Consider the following 16,962-nt stretch of genomic DNA (forward strand, 5'->3'; position numbering starts at 1 on the left):
AGGCTATAAGGAGACTATGCATTAAAACAAAAATAATAACTAAAGAAAATCACAAAGATCCAGAAGGGAGGACAAGATACCTTAGCTCTGTTACCGTGTTGTCACTCTAGGGAGTGTCTCCTCCAAGTGCCAGGCCCTTACTCTGGATCCTTGACATAATCAGTGCAATAATCTCTCGCCTAAAACTGTGGACAGTCTAGGAGATTTTTAATGTAAGTCATGTTACCAAGGCCATGTGAGCATCTGCTGAATGTGACCATCATTTCCCCAGTTACTTCCATTCTGCTTCCAAAGTGTTACATAGAATGACATCAATAAGCAACCAAGGCACAGAACAATCTAGAAGACTCTCAAACCTAATTTCCCTCCAAACAAAAGTGTGGTGCATGACATGTGGGGATGTGATGTGTGAAGTGGTGTGTATGTGTGGCTTATGCATGTGGTGTGGTGTCGTGTGTGTGCTTGTGAGATATGTGTTGGGGGGTTAATGTTTGGTATAAATGTAGGTGGCTATGGTGTATAGCGTATGTTTTGTGTATTGTGTGAAGCATTGTGATGAGTGTGATTTATGCGGTGTATATAGTACCAAATGTGGTAGATTTGCTTTGGTAGATGTGTGGTGTGTAGTGTGTATTTTTGTGATGTGTGTGTTTTATATATGATGTGTGCTGTGTGTGCTTCTGTGGTGTATATGTGGTATGATTTCAGTCATAATTTAGTTTTTGTCTTTGGTCAGTGGTTCCTGTATTAGTTAAGGCAGGATTTGAGATCAACTACTCTGGAAGTTTTAGAGGACTCTAAGAAGTACTTAATGAACTTGAACTCAGGACTTTAACACAAGCATCAGTGTACAGAACATAGAAAATATCACCCCAGGATCTTTCCTGACTTCCAAAAAGGAATCTTAAAAACCACTTTAGCAGTCAAGCTCAAAGAGCTGTCCCACAAATGCCTCTCCATGGTCATAACAAGGAACTTGAGCTTCTCCAGTAAAATGCTACCTACCATTCGCAAAATACCATGATGCTAAGATGGCGCAGGCCTGCATCCAACTATTGAAAATGCTATGTGTGTTCAACCCTGTTTGGGGCCAAAAGCATCAAGGCAGATGTGCTGTTAGAAAACTAAGCATTGCTTAAATGAACAAGTGTTGCCTTGCTCTCCATCACACTAAACTACGAAGATGTCACACCTAACAATTCTATCAGGTGTGCACGCTCTGCCCCCATTTGCAATGCTGGACAGATAACAAACGGCCTTTAGAGTCAGTTCTCTGTCTGATGTTGCTGAGAGAAGTGGGAACGCTAATGATCACGTTGGAGTAGCGCTGGACCATGAGCATCTTCCTCTGAGACCTGTTGTTGAAGGGAAGAGTACAATATGCTGCAATACGACTCAAGAAAGTATTAACATGCCCGAGATGACTTGGAGCTGCCAGCCTTTGGAGCTGCTGTGGGGGACATTGGAAGGAATCAGAGAACATTTCCAGGAGATTACAGGCTTCACAGGGGGAATTGTTAGCTAGCACAGTGCATACTGAGATGACTTTAGACACCTGCAAAAACCGGAATCATTGCACAGACACTAAAGAGCAGAAAGCCCGAGGAAGCCAGGATACTGTGACAGTAGCAGCAGTCCCTCCTTCCTGTGACTCTACACTGCTTTCCAAACTGGAGGCTCCCCAGCACCAGGCTCTTTGCTGACTTTCCAATTCCAAGTGGTTTAGACTGGGTCACCGCATTTGTTGAGGAGTCGCAGTCGACTAACTTCTTCACAAGGCGTAAGAGAAGCAACCTGCCAGGCCAAGACAGTAGGAACGGTCAGTTCCTGTTCTGTAGCCAGAAACCAATCTTGCTGGACCACTCTGACTTTTGTTTCCTGTCCCTCGGGGTTGACATTCAGACCAGCAACAGGACTGCAGACTCCCTGGAGGCAAGCATTTATCAGAATAGGAGCAGGATCTGAATTGCTGGAGACTTCCATGGTCACCCATCATATTTGCTTGCTTTCTTTTCTCAAGACAGTGACTTCTGAATGGCCTGGGTAGAAATAACAGGAGCCTACAAGAACCAGACTGTGTCAGCCAGGAAGCTAATGTGTGTTACCACGAATTCACCAAGGGGAAAAACTTTGAAACATTTTAAAAATGCAGGTGCGCAAATTACTCATGCCAGGAGCGGCAGTGGCACTTTGTAATAAAATCTTATGTTTATTTTCCACTGTTGAATACACATACCTTAGTGTTCCCAGAGAGAGAAGCTGACGATGCTATCCAATGAACAGTTTGCAGATGGATTAAATACATGTACCAATGAAATAAAGCGTGCAGATTTGGGGCTTTTTCTTCCTACCTTTGCTGTGGGCCCAGAACTCCCCAGTGATGACATGAGGACTTTGTGCAAAGATCTGAAGTCGGGAAGGATTAGCTGAGAGTCAGATGGAAAAGGACACATTTGAAAAGGCTTCTGCTGGAGCTTGAAACCAAAGCTCAGCCAGGAACGTGTGTAGCTCTGGGGCCCAGGGCCTGTGGGAGACCAGAACAGATATTTCCAATGGGTTCACCAACAAAGCACTCTGGGATTTGTCGGGTAAAAGGTAGGTTGGTTCTTGAGGAAGTTTTGATGGGGGAAGGAGGTAAAAGTTGAAGTTGCTGCCTCCTCCTGAGAATGCACTCTTTTACTGGAGAGTATTTATTGCAAGTTCGGTAGCTGATCAGCACTGCTATTTCTGTGGCATGGAGACAACAAACTGCTCAAGACAAGGTACCTGTGTCCACAGGGCTAATTATCTGAGCCACTGTGTGCAGAAAAATTATGTGAACTATTCCACTAAGGGCCATTCAAGGAAAGAGGAGACCACTCTGACTTATACCATAGGAAGGATTAGGAGAGGATGGCAGGTTAGTCTCAGACCTGAAGTTAAAATGCATGAACCATGTTCAGGGAGTAAAGGAGAATGGAGTTCCAAATAGACCCCCATGACTGTCACTGCAGGGAGATGAGAAAGGCAGGAACCCCAGAAGTGCACCGAGAACGTTCTACACGCTCCCTAGGAAAGCAAACCAAGGATTCCAGGATTCATCTCACTTGCCAGGTTTTGGATATGTGGTTTTTCTTACTTGCTAAGTCCAGACATCTCTCGATGTTTGTAAAGAAAATTTCAGAAAAGACACAGGTCAAACACAACCCAAGCAAGCGTGTATATTCACAACATGAATGTGTACACGCTAAACGCACAGAAACATATAAAACAATACACACAAACTCCCAATCCACTCACACACACAAGCCCCAAGGGTCCATCTTTCCATTTAGGCCACCGTCATTGTACCTGGAACAGGGTACCCATGGTATCGGCCTCCTTGAGGACAGCAGATTGTCACTTGCTATTCAGGAACTAACATACTGGCTTGTCTATTCTTAGGGAGAAAGGACAAAGAGAACATAAAGCTCACTCTACATGTCAGAAATCCCAGCAAAGATGCACAGTGGCCGGTCTGCCCCAGGCCTGGCGACAGAATTTGTTTCTGAAACAAAAGGAAGCCAGATATCATGTGTACCCAAAGCTTCCAGTCTGTTCTGACTCTCTGACTCTCCTCTGGGGCAGTGGAGACGGCACCGAGCACTGTGTTTTGGGCGCATTATGTATAAGGTGGTGCAGTACAGGGGGAGGAGGCTTATTGTTGCCTCACTTTCTCCTAACAAGGACCAAGAGGAGAATGAGGTGGAGAGAAGACCCTCATGAGCAAATTCCATCCAGCTTGAGGTCTCTAACCTCTGGGTGCTGTTCTCAGCCTCCAGTCTCTAAACCAAACCATTAGCATGCGCAGACATTAGCATGTGCAGGTTGATCAGCAGAGGAGATGTGTGCAGCTGGGCCAACCTGGTCCTTAGGCATTGGAGCTAGGGTTCTTCAGGAGTTGAGCATCAATCCACAGTTATCATACAGTATCTGCTGTGTGTATGACTAGGGGGGGAGTGGAGGAAGGGAGGAGAGGAGAGGAGAGGGGAGGGAAGGGAAGAGAAGAAGAGGGGAAATGCCAGCCTCTCTGTCCTTGTTTCCTTCCGAGTCTAAGCACTCTGGGCCACGTTAGGTTCTATTTTTGCACCCCCTCTTCAAGGGGAATGAGCTTGTGGAGGAGAAAACGGCATGGCTGTATCAAGGTAACTCCAGGTAGGTCTCCAGTTTCCTCCAGATGGAACTCACAGTCTCTGTGAGGATCCTGGCTTTGACAGTTTTCTGTGTCTAATAGGCAATACAGCCTTGAGAACAGCTTTCTTGGAGGAGAGGAACCGTCTAGACAGAACAACGCCGCGCAGGAGAGGAGCCATTTTCAGGTCTTCTGGAATGTCTAGCTGTGGAGTCCGGAGCCCCATGGTTGTGAAGCTTCAAGCCGGTGGAAACTCAGATGAAAGGAAACGGAATGACTGCAAACAGAGAAGAGCATGACTTAATCAGCAACGAAAATCAATGAGTCCAAGACCACTGCCCCCAGCAAAAATCAATGGCAGAATGGGATTGGGAGCCAACAGCCCTCCTCCACATAGGTCTGCTCAAGGCTACCCAGAACTCTTCTTGCCCCACGTGTCATGTCCTTTTCTCTAGAGGCAAATTCAGGCGCCATCTAGCCTCTTCTGGAACATTCTTCCTATTCTAAATAAAAAAAAAAATCAGACCACTATTGTAACAAACAACCTCAAAACTCAGTTGCGTAGTAAAAGGCTTTCTTTTCTACCCTAACCAGGGACAAATATGAATATTTCCCTGCTTCCACTTTTTCTGAGTGCTCTCAAAGTCAAGAGCCAGCGATACAGACTTGGCTCATCTTGAGATGACTTCAGTTTTAACTCATGGGCCTCACCAGTGACCACCGAACAGAAAGAACGTGGAAAAGTAGCTTAGGTGTTCTGCCATCTTCCCAGAGAGTGATGCTTGCTGCCTCTGACCACAGTCCATTGCCCTGGACTCACCTGGACCCAAGGGCATTAGGAGCGAGGTGACAAAATGTCTAGCCAGACGGCATCTCCAGATCCTGAAAATTAGTTTTTTCACACACCCTACTTCAAAATTCATGACAAGAGAATGGGTCTCACAGCCCCAACTTGGAATACTTCCACAACTGCAGCCACTCTGGCCTTGTCATTTTCTGAGACTAAGATTCTCTGTAGCCTTGGAGCCTGTCCTGAGACCAGCTCTTGTAAATCAGGCTAGCCTCAGACTCACTGAGATCCACCTGCCCCGGCCTCCCAAGTGCTGGGATTAAAGGTGTGCTCCACCACCGCCCGGCGAATATTTTAAATTGCATTTCGAGACAGCGCCTTGGTATGTGGCCCAGGCAAGTCTTGAACTCATGATCTTTCCGTTTCTGTCTCCCAGGCACAGGAACTGCAGTCATTTGCCGTATCACACTCAAAGTTACTACTTTTATCTATGCTAGTCTTCTAGGATTTCCAATTGACTGAGAATTTATTACATATTGTGTCGTCTGAAATCTTAGGTTAACCAGAAACTGCAGCAGAGTGCTGGAAAATTCCCAGCTAAGATCTCATTCACATTCTTCCTCTGCTGATACTTTTGAATTTAAAGAAGCTGGGGACTATTATTGAAGGAGGAAGAAGTGGTATTTCCTTGCAGAGATGTTCCCATCTTCCGAGTTATTCAACAAATCATCTTTATTCACATTAATATTTTATTTACATGTTACTGAAGATGAGAACATAATATTTCCCTGTTGAAGAAGCAGTATGGGTCTCATGAGTAACTTCAGCATTGCCATAGTCCTCTGATGTTTTAGGGCCCCAGACCCTGAAAACACACGGTTTATGTGTCACTCATTCCGTGAAGGACAGCCACTACATACTGTCTATGTCGTGCAGTTGTTCAGTGAAGGGTGGCCAATGATCATTGCCATGCGCCCTGTCATTAGCATCAAGGACGTGAAGGGGCAGACATGATCTTTGACTCAAGAGCAAAGAGTGATGGAGATGAAGCTGAACAGTTCCTATAGAATATAAGCGCTGTCTTTTTGCTCTTTGAGCAACTGATATGACTTGAAAATGAAATGAAAGTGACTTGACTGCGTCACAAAGGGAAGAGACTGAAGAACATTTTGCTTGGTGGAGGTTTGAGTTGGATCTCTGGAGATAGATGGAATTTTCTCTACAGATAAGATGATACGGAAAGAAGACTCCGGTTTGTAAGAGTGACATGATAAAGAACAAGATAAATTAGTAATAAATAATAATAATAATAATAATAATAATAATAGCTCAAAGAGGTAGGCCTGTAGAGAATATAGCTGGCTCTAAATGGGGAGGGACAGACCTGGCAAATGAGTGCAGATACAATGACAGAGTCCTTGTTGCTTTGGCTTAGGATCTAAGAAACCTTGATGACAGGCAGGAAGAGCAAGCTGCCTTGGGGACCATTAGAACTCGTCCTTGCATTGTGTTCAGTGAAAGTTTCGCTCTGCTCAAACTTCCATCTTGCTCAATCCAAAGGTCTCTTTCCAGGGTTGTATTTGCAGGCATTTATGGTGTCTTCTCAGGCCACAAGCCCGAAGAGCAAGGTGCCTTGGGGACCATTAGAACTCGTCTTTGCATTGTGTTCAGTGAAAGTTTCGCTCTGCTCAAACTTCCATCTTGCTCAATTCAAAGGTCTCTTTCCGGGGTTGTATTTGCAGGCATTTATGGTGTCTTCTCAGGCCACAAGCCCTGCTAACTTCTCCTCAGACACCCTATTGCTCACTGACCCCAGTCAAGGTGCCAAGTGCCATCCCAGTGACCCTGCCCACAGCCTCTTGTGCATGTAAAGCCAACGCCAGTCATTTTATCCCCACTTCTCTCTAGTGTGTTCATCTGCAGAACTTCCTTCTGCCAGCTGTGCTGCGCTTACTCAGATGGAGCAGAGGAGTAATCTGCCACACTCAGCAGTGTGCGAGGCACACAGAAAATTTCAAATACATACTTAGTGGTTAATTCAAAGGGAATATTTATGACATCATCACACTGTAATTATCTTTTGTGTGTAGATGGGATGGAGTGATAGCTCAAAGCCAGCACAAATCATGAAGACTTGAGTTTAATTGACAGAACTCATGTAAAGAAGCCTTGCACGCACCTGTGGGCCTAACACTGGGGAAACAGAGACAGATAGGTCCTTGCAGCTCATTAGCCAGTCAACTTTGCTTAAGAGCCTGTCTCAACAAATAAGCTGTATAGTCCCTGAAAACAACGATTGAGTGTGACTTTTACCTTGTGTGCACACGCGCACGTGCTCACACACACATACACACCTTATTTGTTCGAATGGAGAGATCAGGTGCTCAGGCCTGAGTCTGTATAGTGCCATGGGACAGTCAAGTAAGTCTCTCCGAAACATTCTATGCCCCCCCCCTCCCCCAGTTCACATGTGCAGTCCTCAAACAAGAACTCAGTGATGCCGCGGCCACACAAAGAAACCCTGGTGCAGAATGGAGGTTTTCGGTCCCTAATCCCCTGCCTGCTCAGTTAACATATTGCTTTCTGCCAGGGTCTGAATGTCACCTCTAAATGGCTCAGACTACCTGTCCAGCGCCCCCTCCATCAGTCCTTGCTTGAGGGCATCCACTTACCCGCGCTGCTGCACTCCCAGGAAGATCTTGACAGGGGTAAGAGGTCAAGCTCCTCATTCGGCTCCTCAGTGAAGTGTGAATTTGCACAAGATGATTCAATATGTTTTCCTGTGTGTTCTTCAGTGTATTCGCCCTGCCCGGTGATATTTTGACATTTCAGAGTGCTACTCTAAGCTGCCTGTGTTAGGGACCCGACCCTGACCTTCACTGTGGCTTTTAAGTGAGGAGAGCCTGAATAAACACACACGAGTAGTCCTTTGCAGGGCATGTCTGTGCCCAGGCAGCCCTTGGTTATGTGTTGGGTTCTGACCTCCTGAGGTTCTGATGAAAAGGGTAGGGAGCCAGTCTTCCGCGCGCTATTAGCAGGAGATCCTGCCTGTAGGCAGGGGATGGAGGAGGGGAAGTGTGGACAGCCTGACCCCTCCAGTCCCATCCGGTCTCCGGATCCTGTTATTCGAAAGGACATCAGTAAAAACCACTACAGTGTGTGCTTCTTCCAGGAGGGAGGAACGAGCCACAGCAATCTTCCGACCCCAACCAGACCTCATTTTTCCAAGTCAGCACCTTACTCTCATCTGTAAGACGCTAAATAGCCTGAGACCCAGTTATCTTTGTGACAATCTCTCCCCAGGTACCCCATCATGGTAATTATGCTCAGCGGGAATGCTCTAGCTGCCCATCTCTGGAGTTAAACTCATTAAGATGGGAGGCTGAGAAATCCCCACAGAGGCTCCCCACCCTGGAAATGATGGGCACGTTCCCCTTCCTTGGCTACCAGGTTTCGGGTTTGGAGGACTTTGGAGTCCAGATTGCCACAGAGCTTGCTTTAACCTGGATTCGCTGCCCTGGTTGGTGCTTGGGGGAGAATGCTCTGAGGTCAGGAGAGAGGGTGAGCTGAAGACAGCCACAGGCAAGTTCTGTCTCCTAACATGAAATGGAGGACGAAACAAAGCCACCACGGCTGCCTCCTCCGGATCTTTATCATGATGCACATGCAGATTTTAAAGAAAAGAGCATTTCCTCTCAGACACCTCAGGAGGCAGGAGGCTGAGGTCCTAGAACCAGGGAGAGATGGTGATTAGCCTGGGGGAGGGGAACATGTGGGGTGTGGGAGGAGGAAGGTCCAGCCTGGTGAAAGGCAGGAGGGCAAGGGCCACAGAGGGAGACACTCCTGGCTGAAGATCACAGAGGAGACAGAAGACTGCTCTGTGAGGGAGAGGGAAGCGGAAGGAGCGCAGACAGGCACAAAGGACAGCCTGCTGGTGGAGGCTGTGCTGGACAACAGAGGACACCCTCTGATGAGTGAAATGAAAGGAGGGTTCTAGAGGGAGAGCAGGGTTTTTTAAAGTTTCTGTTAGGTTTCTGTTGCTGTAATAAAATACCCAAGGCAAAGAAATCTTAATAAGAGAAAAAAGTTGTTTGGCTTATCAGGTTTTGAGTCTTCAGTCTATGCCTGGCTCAATTCATTGCTTTGGTATGGAACAAGTCGCTCACTTCAGGGTGAGTGGGAAGGAAAGGGAGAGAAGGAAGGAGCTGGAGGACTTATTCCTGTCTAAGGAGTGCCTTTGCTGGAGACGTCTTACTAGCCCCCACTTCCTAAAGGTCACCCTACCACCCAACAGCACCATGACAGAGAGCAAACCTGTGTTATCAGGGCTTCCGGGTCATTTTAGATCCAATAATAGTAGCTCGGTTAGAGGAAGTGTAGATCCTGGGGTGCTCAGAAACAAAGGGAAAATAACACAAAGGAGAGAAAGATGAACCCTGAGGGAGAGCCAAGGGACTCCAGCAGGATAAGCATTGTAATGTCTCTCAGCTTGGTGGAAGGTTGAGATTGCTAGGGAACACGTATCTTGTCGATGGAACAGAGACTCAAAGCTGGTCTATGCTGAAAGAGAAAACAGGATCTGTACCTAAGAGTACCAGGTGGCATTTCCAGCCAAACACAGACCAAGTGTCTCACTTGGACACTGCTGCGATAAAACACCCTGAAAGGAGCGCACTCAGGAAGGAAGGGCTTGTTCTGACTCACGTTTAAAGTGAGTTCATCATGGGGAGGCAGGGCAGCAGCACCAGCAGGCAGCTGCTCACTGCATCCCGACAGGAAGCAGAGAGGGATGGACGCTAGCTCAGGCCATTTGCTCTCATTTATGCAGTTCAGCATCTCAGCCCAGGGAAGAGTTCTTTAACATTTAAGGTGGGTTTTCCCGCCTCAATTTACCCAGACAATCCTTAACAACATACACAGAAATTTGTCTCCAAGGTATGGACCATGTGAAGTTGCCAAGAAACCTAAACCGTCACAGGCCCCAATGTAATTCTTGCAACAGTTATGAGGGTGCAGCTCTGTCCTATGTCCGTGACGACACTGTGAGACTGGCTGTGCATATCCACTCTTATGGAGCAAGGAAAGCGTTTGTTGGGATCACTGCGCCTGCGCCGTGGAAGGAGACCATATGCCGTAAAGCACAATGTAGGAACTGTAAGCGCGCATGCTGGAGTCCTGCTACCGTGGCCCATCTAGTTCTTATTTTAAAAATAGCTAACAAAACAAAACGGGAAACCTCAGACCTGTTTGTGGGCTGGCTGGGGTCTTTCGCCCTCTCTGGTTGGGATTCATTTTCTCGTGACTCTTGAATGTTACCCCACAGAAGCTGCGCTGCTGCTATGCAAAACTCTGGGTTCTGGCTTTGGAATATGGGAAGAAAGGATGGGAACTGAATTTCTTTTCCTTTTTCGTCTGCCTCCAGTGACAGTTGGGCCAGGGACTTTGTAGTCCAGACCTTTGAATGCAGGTCTTCTTTCTGTGACGCCAGTGGCCATCAGACGGTGTTTGCTCTCTGAAAACACCATCTTTCTTCGAGGCAGTCTCTGGCTTGCCTTGCCTTTTCTTTTCTTTTCTTTTCCTTTCTTTCTTTATTTCTTTCTCTTTTTTTGCATATGTGTGTTCACAGATATGTGGGACCCCTGTGAGTAGACCTTTGTGAGTGTGCACACAGAGGCCAGAGGTTGATATTGGTATCTCTTACTTGATAATTTTCCACCATACATGTTGAGACAGGAGAAACAGGATCTTCTTGACTTTGCCTGTGGTCACCATGAGCATCAAACAAGAGGCCCTGAGATCCCAATCTTCAGGATAGCCCTGAGGTTTTCACAGTATTAGGAAGTGCCATTGACGCCACACCTCTGCTCAGTAAGGGTTGCAACTTTGGACCTCGCTACACATTCTTCTTCCAATAGCAGAAGCCAGGTAACTCCATCTTCTCTATGACAGATGTGCAGACATCTGGAAAGAAGGAAAACTCACCCTCTGCTAGAGAATGGGTGCCAGCAGGTATTATAAGGGGCTTTCCAGAAAAATAAATGCTCACTGGCAATAAGCTACTGTGTTCCTATATCTTTTCTTAAATTGAAAAATTACAAATACTGTCTGATGAATTCCTGTGAACAGCAATAGGTAGTCTTATGAGCCAAACTCCAGTCAGAAGCTAATCAGTTAGGTTGTTAAGCAAAAGAAAAAGGCAATTTACCTGTAAGAAAAACGTAAAGAAAGGAAAGAACAAGTTGCACATATCAGCGAATTTTGAGGTGCCAGAGAGTAGAACTTGGACACCTCAAAGAGTGGTTGTGTGGCAGAAAAGGCAACACTTAAGAGTTTCGTCATGGGATCACAGGACAGAAACGCCTCTGATACATCTGGGTTTGGATCATGAAAGCCCCCACAGACCCATGGACTGAAATCACCAGTCCTCAGCCCATGCTTTGAAAAGTAGAGGATCTGGTAAGAAGTGCGGCTAGTTAAAAATTAGTCATAGTGTCCTTGAAGGGGTTATGGAGACCTTAGTGCCCTACCTTCTTCACTTTCTGGCTACTATGAGCTGGATGAACCTTTCTGCCATGTTTTTCCACCATGGTAGACTGCTATGGCCCCAAGCAACATAGTCAAGGGGGCCTGGGCTAACCTCTGGAGCCAAAAGCACAGATACATCTTTCCTTATTTAAAATTGAGCATATTAGGTACCTTTTTACAGTAAGAAAAAAAAGCTGATGCTGTTTTTATGTCTCTGCCTGTTTCTCTGTCTGTCTGTGTCTGTCTCTGTCTGTCTGTCTGTCTCTCTCTCTCTGTTTCACACACAAACACACACACACACACACACACACACACACACAGAGGGAACGAGAAGTGATGACCAAGAGGATCACATTCAATAATTCAATTCAATAAGCACATAGAAACACCTTCTCCATGCTAGAGACTGTGCATCTGTCTCAGGGAATAGGGAGAAATAAATGAAACCGTTTCTGTCCTCACGAAGTGAATGAAAACTTGGCCGAGAGGACTTACAAGGAATTGAGGGGAAGAATACAGATGGTGGGTAACATACTGTAGAAGCGAAGGTGTGAAACAGGAGGGTTGAATGGAGGCAGGAGATGCAGACAAATCTGGATATAATGAAGGCCTCTGAGAACAGCAGGAAGGAAAAGGGAGATTCCTTGTAGCAAGATGGGCTGGGTCAGGTAGCAAGCTTCTTACCAAGCCCCAGACTTGTTTTGCACTTTCTGAGAAAGTCAGATGCTGCTGTTTGCCCAAGGACATCTTGTATAGCATCCCACTGTAACGCTGAATAGAATGAGGAGGAAGGAGGAAAGCAAAGAAGGCAAGGAGAGAAGGAGAGAAGAGAGGGGGACAGGGAGGGGAGGGGAGGGAAGAGAGAAGGAAAGAGAGAGAACACACACACACACACACACACACACACACACAACCAACCCACACTGGCCTACTTGGTGTTTAAAACTCAACTTCAGTCCCCTAGTAATAAAAAGGCAAGAATCTCCTCATGTCCAGTAGCTGTTCTGTGTTCTTGGGCACGAACCTTGTATTGACATTGCTGGTAATTAGAGTTAGCTTGGCATGGAAACGGTGTGTATCTAGCAAGAACTGAGACGAATAGAATTTACTCTTTAGTACATAGGCACGGTAGGTCACCATCTCCATAAAACCCTGGTTTGCTTTGTATGTAGATTTTAGAGATTTAATTCTTAATTGTGAGTTTCTTTGCTTGTCAGTCCCTTCCTCGTGTGAGGACTATTCGCATGCAGCTCTCAAGGCTATTTCTTCTCACAGATTTGTATGCTTAAGAGTTACTTGTCAAAGAAGCAATTAAAGTAAATAGTGTAATCGTGTGTTTATAAAGCTTAATTACAGACCTCCATATATAACAGCACAATTATGACATCTAATTTTATTGCAAAATATCTGCTTAAATTTTCAGGAGAAAAAGAATTTTCCTCTTGAGTTTTACTGTCTCTGGTGTTTTCAGATTTATGTGGTAAATTGCTAAAAGAACTCTATCTGTTTTTGAGACTAATAAATGGAAAGTTTGAGGAGTATACAACCACATGGATGTTCGATTTTCAACTTATTTTTAATTTATGTAACTAAAATAAAAGGCAGATTATTTCTTAATTTTAAATTTACTCCTATTTGAAGCCATAGTACAGAGCACCGAAGTACACCCAGCTAGGATGAATTTTCCTGTTACATGAGTTAACAGTCACAATGGAAGTGAGGTGGAACGGTGCATACCTAACATCCCAGCACTGGGAGGCTGAGAGAGAAGGATCCAAGTTCAGCATCAGCCTGGACTAGGTGGTGAGACCTTGGCTCACGATAGGGAGTTATTTCCCTCATCCTCCTTTGGAATCCAGTTTTCTTCCACATACACCTGCCTTATAAAACAATTAAATAAGATATCCCATGAAGTCCAGGCTCTCTTTTACGTTATCTCCTGGACTGGCACAAGCTCTTTGGATAGCTAGAAATGACCTTGAATTTCTGATCCTCCTGCCTTCACTCTCTAAGTGGGGGATTGTAGGCATGTGGGCCCACGCCTGGTCTGATGCAATGCTAGGGATTGAAGGCAGGACTTAGCAAACGCTAGTCAGACAGTTTATCCACGGAGATTCATTCCCAGCCCTGAGTTCAAGATGTGTAAGAGTGTAAGAGTTCTCATTGTCTCCCAGGTACGCGGGAACCGCCAGTGAGTGGCCCGCCCATTGGTTGATTAGTGATTCCCAAACAGCCTCGGTGTTTACCTCTCATTATGGAATTGGTATTTAACATTCTCAGCACAGGAATGCCCAGGGAAGGCTCATCGCTCTGCTGTCAGGTTCCCTTTGCCCTGGCAAAGGCCTTTGTGGAAACTTATTGACTCTGAAGGGAATTTGCTTGTGTGCGGGTTTCAAAGAGCAGAGCTGAACAGTGGCCACGGCGCCTGTGTGATGAGACGCACTAAACCCATGCCCAGAAATGGCAGTGTCTTGAGTGTCTGGTTCCCTTTCAAGCTGTCCGTGGCTCTCAGTGAAATAGACTTGGCTCGCGACGATGCCCAAGCCCACACCTTGGAGAGGACACATCACAATCACTGTTTCTCCTGCGCAGTTACGCACTGAGCAAGGAGCTCTCTCTTTAAACCAAGGCTGCATTTTGTCAGAGTTTGTCAGCTATCAACTAGCTGAATGTCATAACTGAGCATGACTCCCTGAAAAGGGTTTCTAAAAAAGCAACAATTAAAGGTTTGAGAGAATTTATTAAGGTCAGAAAGAGAAAAGGAGGGGCGTCTCCAAAAACCCTTTCATCAAGAGAACTGGAGGGAGACAGGTAGAGATACCAAAATGGCACTTTGGGTGCTTCATTAATTTACCTGAAGGCAAAGTCCAGGGGAGGGAGGGAGGGAGGGAGGGAAAGAGGGAAGGAGGGAGAGAATTAATCAATTCAAAGACTCTGCTGGATTTCCAGTCAACATTCCTGAAAATAACAAAATATTAATTTCATCTGTGTTTGTACGAATGAATTTTTTTAGTAAGTAATCATTAACTTATCTATTAATTCATTATTAAGTGTGACCAGTGATGAGGGCTGCTACCTAGCTTGCTCTTCATGGGGTCAGTCTGGATGGCTAACACTGAGATTCCTCAGAAAACAAGAACAGAGAGAGGGAAGAGAGGAAAGGAGAAGAAAGGGGGGAGGGAGAGAGGGAGGGGAAAGAGAGAGAGAGAGAGAGAGAGAGAGAGAGAGAGAGAGAGAGAGAATTGGACTTCCTTACAGTTGTAGATTGGGGTGTAATATCAATAACTTTAATGGAAGTGGAGCCGGTGCCCTGATAGGAGCCCTGCTGCTCCTCAAATAAATGGCTTGGCTCCACCTCAGCACTCATCTGCCAGGGCTCCGGCTTTATCAGGGCACCAACTCAGATTCCATTAATGTTATCTCTTAATTAGCTATGTGATTAACCTGTGTTACTCCTGTACGGTAATGAGTGGGAGACAGAGCTAAGCAAGTTCAGCTGCCTTATTACTCCCTCTTCAGAAGCCAAATCATCCTGGAGAACATTCCAGGAAAGGGAAAAGAGAGAAAGGAAAAAAACCCTCCAACAGTCTGATTCGTTCTTCACTTGGATGCAAAGGCGAATTCTGCATTCTCTGGAGGAAGCTACTGAGACTTCACTTAACAGGATACTTAGGACCTCCTTCTAGTGCCTTCTACGATTTAACTCCTTTCACAGTGGGGCGAGAAGGTAGGTCCTGTCATTATCCTCACTTCAAAGAGAGGGACATTGAGAAGCCAAGAGGTCAAATCTCTGCCCCAAGGTCACACAGCTGGGAGATGGCAGAGCCAGGATCCAAAGAGAGGGAGGCTTGGCACCTGGCCATCTGTCTCTCTGGGATCTTAAGCACAGGACTTCTCGGTAAGAAATCATCAGAGAGCAGCCAGCTCAGCCCCCACGCCCGCCTTGGGGCGTTTGTCCCTCACCCCACCCTCTCCCCTCCCCAAGCCCGCTTCTTCTGGCTCAGGACACGGCGGCATTGGGGACTCCCTGCTGTGCTGCGTTTGGCTGGAAACCGAGCTCTCTGTTCCTTTTGTGCTGCTTAGAAATGCTATCTCTAGTAGCTCTTAGGGGAGCCAGGGTTGGAGCTGGTGGACTTGGAAGGCCTGCAGTGAAATGTAAAGATGGAAAAATACCTTGACTTGCCGGCCACTCCCATCTCCTTTCAGTGTCCTTTGTCTCTCCTCCCTCGTCTCCTTCCTGGCCCCGAGGGAGGAGCTGGGCCCTCCTTTCTGCAGAAATTACCCAAATCATCAGCAATGTACTATCTGGACACAAACAAAAATGAAGAACCCGTGACCTCATCCAGGCTGTCACCAGTGAAGATCGTCAAGAGAGGCGCGAGCGCGCCCTCCTTCTCCGCTCCTTCCCGCCTCCTCGTCTTCCCTGCACCCAGAGGATGGGGCCCAAGCAGGGTGGGGGAAATGCGAGCAAACTTTTCTAATGGAAACCTCACCCAGGTGGACAGAGGTCCCTGCAAGAAACCCCCAAACTGCGCTATTACACTGCTCTCTACCCTACCCTGGTTGCAACAGGAGCTGGATTTAGAGAACCTTCCGCTCTGTGCAGACTCAGACTCTCCCCCACCCTCTTTCTCATCCAATTCCCACTGCCTGACACTCCAAGGTCTTTGCTGCCCGTCCGCCCTGTGGAGTATTTCCAAGTAGTGTTTTCAAACAGTGTTTAGTAGTTACTCACTCATCCCATGCCCTGCCGCTCCTTTTAAATCGTTCACCTTTTTTTCTCTCCTTCCTAGGATCTGTGACATTGAACACGCAGTCTGAGACATTTCCTGACGCCCAGGGCCTCCTTTATCTTTCTCTTTCCCTGATATAATGCTGAGGGTATAATGCTGTGACCCGGTCCAGTGCGATATAAAGTGTAGATGAAAGGAAAGGACAAATCTCTCTCTCTCTCTCTCTCTCTCTCTCTCTCTCTCTCTCTCTCTCTCTCTCTCTCACACACACACACACACACACACACACACACACACACACACAGTGCAATGGTTATCCAGATGTTCCATATCTTGGATATCTTGGATTTCAAAGTCCTAGACTAGATGGGTTTGCTTTGCAGTGCACTGTACATAGTGTGCCCTGCATCGTCTCTTTATGTGAAATATAAAGTCAGAAATAGTCGTCTTTGGGGACGGTGAAAGACCTCTGAGGCTTTTCTGTTTGAGAAAACACCCAGTAGTTCCTGCCAGGAAGGGACCCAACTCTTGAACATCATCTAGTGTTCTCTCCTTTCCTGTTGCTCTCAGGCTGGGGGGAAAAAAGACCCACTTCTATTTTTCAGTTTGTGGCACTTTTGGCAAATCCAGAGAAGCTGCCATGATAGGGATTAAAGGGAGAAGGAAGGAGGGGGAGGAGGAGGAAGTCACACCAAGTTTAGAAGACACCAGACATAGGAGCACTTCATGTCCCGTTTTTATTCCCCTTCAGCAGGGCTTTGGGG

General features: G+C 46.5%; 1 long non-coding RNA gene across 1 annotated transcript; it reads right to left on the reverse strand.

Moving 5' to 3' along the window:
- Positions 1–2,189: 2,189 nt before the first annotated feature.
- LOC146891838 (uncharacterized) lies at positions 2,190–15,772 on the reverse strand. Its single transcript, XR_015005441.2, has 2 exons — positions 15,639–15,772; positions 2,190–4,427 (listed from the first exon to the last, which is right to left on the reverse strand). It is a non-coding gene; the product is annotated as an uncharacterized LOC146891838 (long non-coding RNA).
- Positions 15,773–16,962: the final 1,190 nt, after the last annotated feature.

The sequence above is a fragment of the Myodes glareolus genome, chromosome 13 (genome assembly GCF_982192425.1).
Source record: "Myodes glareolus chromosome 13, mMyoGla1.1, whole genome shotgun sequence".
NCBI lineage: Eukaryota > Metazoa > Chordata > Mammalia > Rodentia > Cricetidae > Myodes > Myodes glareolus.